Source organism: Lactuca saligna, chromosome 5 (assembly GCF_052625555.1).
Source record: "Lactuca saligna cultivar CGN05327 chromosome 5, ASM5262555v1, whole genome shotgun sequence".
Classification (NCBI taxonomy): Eukaryota; Viridiplantae; Streptophyta; class Magnoliopsida; order Asterales; family Asteraceae; genus Lactuca; species Lactuca saligna.
The window spans coordinates 291,684,545-291,696,895 of NC_136421.1; positions in this window are offsets into that span (position 1 = coordinate 291,684,545).

Genomic DNA, 12,351 nt, shown 5'->3' on the forward strand with positions numbered 1-12,351 from the left:
GAATGGTATTTTGGGGTCTACTTACTGGCTCCGCCTAATTGTACACATCGCATCCTCCTTGATTATTTTGAAAACCATTTAAAAAAGCATTTTAAAAAACCTTTTCCTTAGTTTGAGACTGGATTCACACAAGTATTCCTCCAATTCACTCAAACCAAGGCTCTGATATCATCTTGTAACATCCATAAAATTCATGAAAAATTTAAACTTTTAAAACAACCCATAAATCATCATTGTTTACAAATAGTTTTCAAAACATGTTTAATATCAGAGTTCTCCAAAATTATAAAATCAAAACTCAAGGAGGTGCACGATCACACATTCTTTTGAGGTGCCTGAAACATAATCCAAAACTGTAAGCCTAAAGCTTAGTGAGTTCCCCCAAAATACCAATACATATACAACTAGCACATATACAGTAATAGCATGAAATGGGTCCATAACTAACAGACTGCATTACCCCTGAGCCCTCAATAGAAGTCTGGATTTTCATTGGCCCACAGCTTATGTCTGGCTTACTCCCCGGCCTGATCAGTCCTCAGACTAAACACCACTAAGCCCTCAGTACAAGTTTGATATGTGCTTCCCGGCCCTCACCTTGTATCTGGAATGCCCATGAACCCTTATTATGAGTCTAGTATGTCCTCCCTGGCCCTCAGCTCATATTTGGTTTGCTATAGGGTTTGTTGGCTACAATACAGAGCAGTAAAACACCTAACCTACACAATATGTCAACATATATCATATAATATCATACACAGATAAACATACAATATCACAGGTAATCCTATAGATCTACCAGACTAGCATATCAAAACTAGCATGCATATCTATTCCATACTCAACATATCAACACTATCATGTTATGAAAAAAATGGGCCGGCCTTGGTGCCGTCGACCCGAAAGTATAGTGAGGAAAACTCACCTTACAGGCTGAACAAAATTGATAAGGCCCGACTCCAAATCTCAACTCTCTACTTAATACCAACATCCGCTAAGTGACCAATTCCATCAAATTCCCAATAATACCAAAATACCCTCAAAATTCAAACTTGGTCAAAAATGGTCAAACTTAGTCAATCATGGTCAAAGTCAAAGTCAATTGGTCAAAGTCCATAAACCCATTGAGTCAACCTAACTAAGTTAACTCAACATGGGCTGATCCATGCAAGTACGCGAAGCTTACTCTAGAGGTACGCTCAGTGTACACGAGGCTTCGTAGAGAACCACCATCGAGGTGGCTGACCTGGTACGTTGGGTGTACACCAGGCAATGCGCGGCGTACCCTCGCAGACCCAACATCTTCATTAAGTGCTTAATGACTTTAGCACTTGATCTTATACTTAAAATCCACGGTCTAGAGGCATACTAGGGTCATAAAGTTCCCAAATTTATGACTTTTCTCATCCAAAAAGTCCTTAAGGCAAGGTCTTAATCCATTAAGACCTTCTACAAAAAACATGGAGCCAAAATAGTTAACGGGACCTCATTTTCATAGCTTAGGACCCTTCCTAGGGTCTGAAAGGACATCCCAAAACATCCAAAAGCAAACATGTATAGAAATAGGACTTTTGAGACAAGAAGAACAACATAAAGCTACCAAAATGAGATCAAAGCAAACAAAAGATCAATGTGAAGACTTTTAACCTTCTGGAGCTTCCCAAGGAGGTAATGATCCAAGATCCACAAGCTTGCTTCAACTTCTAAGCTCCTTGATGCAACTCCTTCTTCTTTATGCACAACAAGAACACACTTTAGCTTAAAAACACTCTTAAATGATTAGGGTTTGCCAAAAACACCTCAAAGGATTTGGAGGATGAAGAGGTGGGGGTAAATGAGCCATAAGGAGGCTTAAATACCCCTCAAACCCTAAAGGTTAGGATTTCATTATGATATGTGTACGCCTACCGTACTAAGGCACGGCCTAGTACTCTTAGCATACTCCTCCTGCATAAAAATTACAATCTTGCCATTAGGGCTTCTCATGGCTACTCCCTTCCAATCCAAGGACCAAAATGACATAATTTGAAACCAAGGGATGGATTTGAAAATACCTAAAAATCGGGGTGTTACAACTCTCCCCCACTTGAACTAGACTTCGTCCTCGAAGTCTGCTGTAGAGAACAAATCCGGATAATACTCCCGCATCTCAGCCTCCAACTCTCAGGTCCACTCGGAGCCTCTCTGGTGCTGCTATCTTACTGATATGTGCATAATTAGTTAACTATTTAACATATATTCTTAGTTATTTTTGGTTAATTATGAGAATAATATGGACAAAAGGTACTTAAAATGCTTTGAATTGTGTTTTCAGTCCAAAAGATATGCTTGGAGGCAAAAAAAGGAGAAAAGGGAAAGCAAGTGAAGATTAAAGAGTGAAAGAAGGACCTACTCAGCGAGTAGATCGACCCTACTCGGCGAGTACACGACGATATGCCAGAAGATAAACATGACTGCTAATTTAAAGACGGATAAGTATGGACCTACTCGGCGAGTTGATTCTGCTACTCGCCGAGTACCCTCTGTTTTGGGATATCTTTAAAAGACGAATCCTTATCCCATGGGACAGAACTCAGGAGACAGACCGGGTAACTCCTCCAGAAACACATCGGTATAGTCCCTGATAACCGGGACCTCTAAAATTGAAACCTAATCCCCAACATGCGTATCTACCACATAATCTAGATATCCCACACACCCGTGGTATTATATTGTTGAGCTCTGGCTGCTAAAAAAACCATGAACCTATCCTGGTGCCCTCTCCATTGATAACCAGTTCTCCCCCATTTAAGGTTTGAACTTCCATGCGTTGGCCCTCATAATTAATCATATCACTAAAACAGATCAGCCAATTCATACCCACAATCACGCAGACATCCCCCATGGGGATAGGGATTAAATCGATCAGATAAGGAACGCCGAAGATCTTCATTATACAACCTGATATACTGATGATGCAGAAACCTCATGTTCATTGAGGATAGAAAACCACAACGGATACTCTTGCTCCCCAATCAGTATATCAAACTCCCTATTGAACAATCGAGACACAAAAGGCCGACTTGCACCCAATTCAAACAAGACTACACTGGAAACATATCTAATATAGGCACATAGATAAGCATAACATAAAAGATAAGCGACAAAACAATGGATACAAACATACCAATCAGAACATAAGGAGCTACTCTGGCCTACTCAGCAGTAAGTTGGAAAGTGTGAAATCAAGCCCTCGGGGGCTTCGCCTTACCCTGACTCCTACCAGTGATCCTTAAAGTAGTTGACGCTGAAATCTGCGCTGACCTAGCCGCAAGCGATGGGCAGCTGGCCTTCACATGGCTAAACTGGTCTCAATGATAGCAAATCCTGAAACTGGGTGCTGATGATTGCTGTAGGCAATCCCTCTCCATATGGCCCTGCAGGCCATATATATATATATATATATATATATATATATATATATATATATATATATATATATATATATATATATATAGCACTCAGAAGATGATCAGAAAGCACCCTTATGTACCTTCTCGCACTTCCCACTAGTGTGACCCTTTCGACCCCCAGATCTGACATCAACAGTCTTAAACCGTTGTGGCGTAGACTGCGACATAGCCCCGATCGGTCTCTGCTCCCTCATCTTCAAATCAATCTTGATCTCACGCCGTCTGGTAGCCTCCTGCATCTCCAACAAGGTGCCCTTGCGTTGGGTGGAAACAAATTTTCTGATCTCCGTCTTGAGCATGCTCAAGTAACGGGTCATCTGAGGCTGCTCAGATGTAGTAAACTTAGGGCAAAACATATCCCTCTCCGTGAACATCTTGGTGATCTTCGTCACCGTCTCAGAACCCTGCCTCAAATCCAGGTACTCCTGGGCCAACCTCTCACGCTCCACCAACAACACATATCGGGAGAGGAACATCTTAGAGAACTGCTCCCAAGACACAATAGCTCTCTACTCGGTAGAATAAGAACCAGTAGTAAGCCTCCAACAATCCTTCACTCCGGTACTTAGGAGGTTCAAAGTGTATCTGAATGTTTGGTCAGCTGGACAAGAACAAGTGAAGAAACACCCCTCCGCATAAGATAGCCACCTCATGGAGATGATTAGGACCTGCACACCATTGAAAGTCGGGGGCTTCATATTGTCGAAGTCCCGATACTGAAAAACCCGACCTGATCCATCCGTAGCAGCCACAATGGCTATAATGGATGCAGTAGAAGCAGCCTTAGACAAAGTAGCATAGTGCTCATCAAATTACTCAATCATGGTGGTTTTGATAGACCCAAACATCTCTGGCAACTGAGCTCGGAAACAAGCATCAAACTCCTCCTGTAGGATCTCCCTGATCCTTTCATCCAACGCAACTAACTCACACTGACGGCTAACTCCTGATCCCGAACCGGACCCATCCTCAAATTGATGCGTAGTCACCATACTGAAAATGAACCATGAGGATATCAAATAACACGTATAACATAACAGGGGAACCAACTCCGAACAAAGCCTTAGAGGATTGTGACTTCCTTGCTACGCGTATGCGTCCCGTGCTTTCAGTAGTATGGGTCCATCCTACCTTCCACACCTACCCATATTTCTCTTAGAGGATCATCACAACACCCTAACAAAACTTATTAGCATAAACAAACACTCAATCCCCACTCCCTAGAGGAACGGCTACGTATCTCGCAACTAGCCGGCTGACCCCACACAACTCATCCATGAAGCTTCCACCAACCATAAAACACTCGTGTATGCTAACCATACATAAAACTGAACCCTATAGATAGTTGAATATCCAATCCTACCCAAATCCCTTCATCAAACAAGAATAGGAAATAAGGCCAGACCAAACATATTCAGGCTATAAAATCTTAGTTATGCATGACCATGTTTCATACACTAAGAAACTACAGTAATGATGTCATTTCCATTAGAGAAGAACCCTAGGCTATAATCAGGCAATTCTATCATGCAAAATCCTGAAGATCCCTAGCCTATTGCTAGCATGCTGTCCTAACATATCATAATATCAAACAACCGTATGGTATTTTGGGGTCAATTAACTAGCTCTGACTGATCGTACAAAACGCATCCTCCTTGATTATTTTGAAAACCATTTGAAAAAGCATTTTAAAAATCTTTTTCCTTAGTTTGAGACTAGATTCACACGAGAGTTCCTCTAATTCACTCAATCCAAGGATTTGATACCAACTTCTAACATCAATAAAATTCATGAAAAATTTAAACTTTTAAAACAACCCATAAATCATTATTGTTTACAAATAGTTTTCAAAATTTATGAAAATTAAAGCTATAAAATTATTACATGAAAGTCAGGGCGTTACAATTCTCCCCCACTTGAACTAGACTTCGTCCTCAAAGTCTGTTGTGGTGAACAACCCTGCATAGTGCTCCTGCATTTCCGTCTCTGGCTCCCATGTCCATTCGGACCCTCTTCGGTGCTCACAATGTACCTTTACCAAAGGTATCTCTTTGTTCCACATAACCTTCACCTTCCTTTCCAGAATGGCCATGGGCCTCTCAACATAATTAAGGCACTCATCCACCGGAATGTCATCCAATGATACTACTGCCTCCTCATCCAGAATGCACTTCCGTAATTGCAAAATGTGAAAGGTGATGTGGATCCAACTGAGCTCCTTCGGTAGCTCTAACCTGTATGCTACCTTGCCAACCCTGGCAATGATCCTGAACAACCTATTATATCGGGGACCCAATTCCCCCCCCCCCTTCTTGAAGCGGATCACACCCTTCCAGGGCGAGACCTTCAGGAGTACCATGTTACTGACCTACAACTCTAACTCAGATTGGCGTCTGTCGGTGTAACTCTTCTTTCGAATCTGAGCGGTCTAAAGTCGCTGCCTAATCTGCTGAATCTTCTCAGTAGTCTGCAAGACTATCTCCATCCATCCCATCACCCTGTGTCCAACCTCAGCTGAACAAACCGGGGTGTCACATTTTCGACCATACAACAGCTCGAAAGGCGGGGCGCCAATGCTGGAATAATAGTTGTTGTTGTAGGCGAACTCTGTAAGGGGTAAATGGGAATCCTAGCTTCCACCGAAGTCAATGACACATACCCTCAAGATATCCTAGAGGGCATGAATGGTCAGCTCGCTCTGACCTCCGATCTGTGGATGAAAAGATGTACTAAAATGCAGTCGCAGGCCCAGTTCATCGTGGAACTTCTGCCAGAAACAAGAGGTAAATCTAACATCTCGATCGGAAACAATGGAGACCAGAAACCCATGGCGAGCAACGATCTCGCGAACATACACGTCGGCCAACTTCTTCGCCGATGAACTCTCCCGTATGGCCAAGAAATGGGCACTCTTGGTCAATTGATCCACGATGAACCATATAGCATCAAACCCCTTCGCCATCCTCGACAGCTTGGTAATGAAATCCATCGTGATCTGTTCCCATTTCCACATAGGAATCTCCAGGGGTTGCAGCTGACCATGTGGCCTCTGATGCTTGGCCTTGACCATCCTATAGGTTAAGTAACTCTCGACGTACCAAGCAATTTCTCGCTTCATGCACAACCACCTGTAACTCAAACTAAAGTCCCGATATATCTTGGTGGCCCCTGGATGAATAGAAAAGTGAGACCTATGAGCCTCCTCCACGACTTTCTGTCCGATTCTACCCATACCTGACCGCATCGGGTTAATAATTCCTGACTATCCTACACAAACCGGATGTTCTCACCCTTGATCCATTCCAACTTCCAGTTCTCTGGTCGCATGCCCTTGACCTGAGCATCTCTGATCAAGCTCACAAACAGAGAATCCACTGCTATCCTCATACATATCGTTAGGGTGGAAGACCCAGCTGACTTGTGGCTCAAAGTGTCCGCCACCACATTCGCTTTACTAAGGTGGTAAAGGATCTCGCAATCGCAGTCCTTGACTACATCCAACCACCTGTGCTTCCTCATGTTCCGGTTTGGCTGATCCATGATGTGTCTTAGGCTCTTGTGATCCGTGTAAATGGTATAGCGGACCCCATAGAGGTAATGTCTCAAAATATTGAGAGCGAATACCCCTGCTCCCAACTCCAGATCATGCGTAGGGTATGTCGTCTCATGAGGCTTTAGTTGCCGCGATGCGTAGGCTATCACCCGTCCTCTCTGCACGAGGACCACCCCAAACCTGTAATGGATGCATCACAGAACACTACAAAATCCTCAACTCCCTCCGGGAGAGTCAAACCTAGAGCCTCGCACAAACGCTATCGGAGGGTCTCAAACGCCCTCTGCTGCTTAGGGCCCTACCAAAAATCCACCCCTTCCTCGTCAGACGAGTGAGGGGTACTACAATCTTGGAGAAATCTCGTATGAATATTCAGTAGTACCCTGCTAATCCAGGAAAACTACTAATGTCTGAAGGAGATCTCGACACCTCCCACTGCATAACTACCTTGATTGTGGTTGGGTCAACGAAAATTTCGGTTAACAAGATGCCTGAGGAACTGGACCTCTCATAACCAAAACTCAAATTTCAAGAACGTGGCATACAACCATTCCCATCTCAGAACTCCCAATAACTCCCTGATATGCACCTCGTGCTGTTCTCGGGTCATGGAATACACCAAGATATCATCTATAAACACGATAATCGAGCGATCAAGCATCAGTCCGCAAACCCGATTCATCAGATCCATAAAAATGGATGGCGCATTGGTGAGCCCAAATGGCATCACCACAAACTCGTAATGTCCAAAACCAGTTCGAAACGCAGTCTTCTCCACGTCCTCCTCTCTGAATCGGACCCGATGATACCCAAAACTCTAATATATCTTAGAAAACCAAGATGCACCTTGCAACTGATCAAAGAGATCATCTATCCTTAGGAGTGGATAATGGTTCTTCACCCTCAACTTGTTCAACTCCTTATAGTCAATTGGTTGAGACTTTTAGGTGTCAAGATCATTAGTCTTATTCGCATGTGTGGGATCTATAGTCATTTTGAAGGCCAAGATACCGGGAGCATTCCAAACATGGGCTGAGGGCCAGGAAGGGCATTCTAAACTCATGATGTATGCTCGAAGGCAATCCATACTTATGTTGAGGACCTTGTAGGGGTATTCCAGACATAGGCTATGGGCCTAGTTATCATGTTTGTTTATTTTCTGCATGTGGTACTTTGGATGTTAGTGCATTTTTGGGAATCGGGAGACTCAAGGAACAACTAGTTTAGATTGTGTGGTCAGTAAAAGTTTGTTTTGGTTGATGTATTGGTTGTGCATCAAAATTTCCTTGATGATTGTTTACAATGGTGGACCATGTTTCCTTATAGATTGTCTATTAGGAGTTTAGTTACCAGTGTTAGGTATTGGTTTTGAAATCTCGATTCACGAAGTTTGTTATAGATGTCTCGAGTGATCTGTTAGGTGGAGGTACACCTGAGCTGATAAGGGTTTCAGATGCAATGTGAAATTCTTGGATAGACCATCATTATGCTCGTGGGAGCAGTGGATTGGTGATGACTTGTCAGGAAGTTATGTGTGTATTTAAGGTTTTTGGGCACAACTTCCGGATTTGGGGTTGGTTGAAATTCACAATTAGTGTCTTTTAAGTATTCTTTCTACATGATTTTGTGGTGTTTCTAGTCAGGGACTAGGGGTAGGTACGACATATGGATGATCATTAGTATTAGGGTATGGTTTCTGAAGTTTAGACTGATGGGTTGAAACAAAAAAGTTATGACTATTTGAAATTAGAGTGAAATTGGGTGAAAACATGTTCTCATGAGGTGAGAAGTAATTATCACAATGTGAGAGTACTCAAGAGGTGAGAATATATCCACATGATATAAGAGATGTACATCCCAAAGCCCACAAAAATTTTAGGTTATTCAAGGTATTTAAAGGAAAAAATTCATGTTTTAGGACATTCTTTTAACCTCCTTCATATCTAAGACCTCTTGGAAGAAACCCTAGCCTCCATTTTCAATATTTGAGCCTCCCCTCTCCTCTCCCATCTATTTTGGAGTTTTTGGTGGTTTTGGAGCAATGTCTTCATGCAGGATTGATCTTTGAAGCTTGGAAATTAGAGATCATAACTCTCACCTGCTTTTTAGACCTTTGTAAGTTATAAAGTTCCAAGCTTTATTGTATCTTTATCTTGGATCCAAGTGTATTTGGTGTTTTGGTCCATTTTAACGAGTTTTTAATGAGAGTTGGGAATACAGTTTGCAACTTTATTACACTCCAAGGTCCTAACAGCATTGTATGTTTCAGATATGGACTCTAACACTCTTTTGACTAGTTTAGAATTTTTTTTGGACCTCTTGGACTAGGAAAGTTTTGATCTTTTGCCTTCCCTTTCAGCCATGCAAGTTATCTTGGCATTTAGGTTATTTTGGGGTAATAAAGTTTACATCTTGAAAACATGAGATGTTATTAAGTTGAAAACTTTTTCCATTTATACATCATATTGATTCATATTTGAAGGTTGAAGACTTAGACTTAATGGACTAAGTTGAGAAAGATGCATTTTTGGTCTCTTTGAGACTTAATACTAGATCTTGGTTGTTTGGATCATCCTAGTGGATAAAGTTGGAGACTTTATCCATTATAGAGTTATTAAGCACCATAAAAATGTGATCTTGGTCCTTATATCCCTTCCATGGAAAGTCATAAAAATGTCTTAATGGATTATTAAGTTGGGGTTTTAGCTTTTGGACCTTGTCTATCTATGGAAAGTCATAAATGTGGAAACATTATGACTTAGTGTAATGTTTTGGGACTAGATTTGGGTTTTGGATGAAAAAAATTATGAGAATAAGTACTTAATAGAAAAAGTGCTATCTGACCACGTACGTTAGACATATTTCTGAGTATGTTGTGCATACACATATGGAGTCTCATTTCTATATGGTGAGTACGCCATGCATACGAGCTGAGTACGCTGGGCGTACTTAGCCTGAAGTTCTACTTCTTGACTTGTTGCCTTTGACCTTTGTCTAGGATTTTTACCATGCTTGACCAAAGGGTATTTTGGTATTTTGGACAATAGTTTAAGACAAGGTCATTGTTTGTTGTACAAGTGACCTGTAGAGTTGGTATATGGAGCTGTGTAGTGTTCAACTATCTTTTCAGTCTGAGAGATGAGTTTTCTTCATTATCCTTGTGGGTCAAAGGAACCATATCCGACCTATTAGGTTATGTATCTTGGTATATAGGATGTTGCTATACTGTAGTGATCTGTTATATATATATATATATATATATATATATATATATATATATATATATATATATGTGTGTGTGTGTGTGTGTATGTATCTTGGGATATAAGATGTTATGCGGTAGCGATCTATAGATTTATATGATTATCTGTTTGTTGGTTATATGTTTATCTTTTGCATATGTTGACATATTGTGGTTGGGTTGAGGCAACATTGCTTTTTGTGGCAGCCAACAAACTTGGGAGCAAGCCAGACATAAGCTATGGGCCAGAAAAGCAAGCCAGACTTATGATGTGGGCTCGGGAGCAATCCAAACATAAGTTATGGGCTAGAAAGGCATGCTAGCCTTATGTTGTAGGCTCGGGAGCATTTCGGACATAAGTTGTTGGCCAGAAAGGCAAGCCAGTCTTATGATAGGGGCTCAGGATCAAGCCAGACATGAGTTGTAGGCCGGAAGGAAAGCCATACTCATGTTGTGGGCTCATAGGTAATCCAATATGTTAGCTATGGACCCACTATGCATGCTTGTATATGTTTGTGTGGTGCTACTTTGGGGGACTCAGTAAGCTTCATGCTTACAGTTTGGTTTCATATTTCAAGTACTTCAGATGATCGGAAGCAAATGCGTGATCATGCACATCCTTCTGGTTTTATGATTTTGGATTTTGGGATATTTTGATTCATGTTTATGAATTTTGGAAACTATGATTTGTACACGCTTATATTTTGTGGATTGGTTTCAAAAATGAAAATTTTTATCGTGATTTTGGGGAAGTTACACATGGTATTCAAAGATGTTGATTTGTATAAGCTAACATATTTGTTGATATTTTTTCTTATTATTCATATAATATATGTTGGTCCAAAATTTTTGTATTCCATATTTTTATTTATAACCATTTTGTTCTATAAATCCTTCATTAGTTTCCATAAAATGCTATTGATTTTATATATTAGAAATTGTTAGTCTTATTTACAAAAGGCGAATGCCCGCGCGTTGCGCAGAGACACTTATATAGTTGAAGTCTTTACAAATATATGATTTTTTTTAAATATAACAATAACGTTGTTGTTAAATTTGATATAATAATTTGTATATACTAAATTGATATAATATAATGTTTATTTTTAATTATATGATAATATATACATTTATTATAACTTCATAATCTCAATCGTTTAAATGACTTTTACCCGCGAGTTACACATAAATAAAATTAAATATAATATATGATTTGATGTTATTTATAGTTCTTTTTATTGTTAATTAATTTTTTAAAATTTATTTGCTTAATGTTTTAATTTCTATCATTATAATTATTTAAAACATCAAACATTGTTTTTTAATTTTAAAGCTAATAATATAATCATTTATATAGAGTTGTTTTTAACTATTGTTATCGTAAGTTATTTTAAGCTACTTACTTGGAAACTTTTAACGATTATAAAAATATATTTAAGAAACATTTTAGTTAAATTGAGATTATAATTTAGTTTTTGCTTTTATCACTACAATTTATCACTTTTAACTATTTACAAAATATTCTTTAGCTTTTTTAAATGGAGCTGAAATTTATATTTGAGTTGACATTGTAATGTGCACAAACACCTATATAGTTGAAGTCTTTACAAATATATATTTTTTAAAATATAACACTAACGTTGTTGTTAAATTTGATATAGTAATTCGTATATTAATTTGATATAATATATTGATTATTTTGAATTATATGATAAAATATAAATCTTGTAATAACGTCATAATTTCAATCGTTTGAATGACTTCTACTTACGAGTTACACATCAATAAAATTAAATATCATATATGGTTTAATATTATTTATAGTTGTTATTTTTAACTAATTTTTTAAATTTTATTTGCTTAATGTTTTAATTTCTATCATTATAATTATTTAAAATATCAAACATTATTTTTTGATTTTAAAGGTAACAATATAACAATTTATATAGAGTTATTTTTAACTATTGTTATTATAAGTTATTTTAAACTACTTATTTGAAATTTTTTAACGATTATATAAATATATTTAGGAAATATTTTAGTTAAACTGATATTACAATTTAATTTTTGTATTTATCATTATAATTTATCACTTTTAACTATTT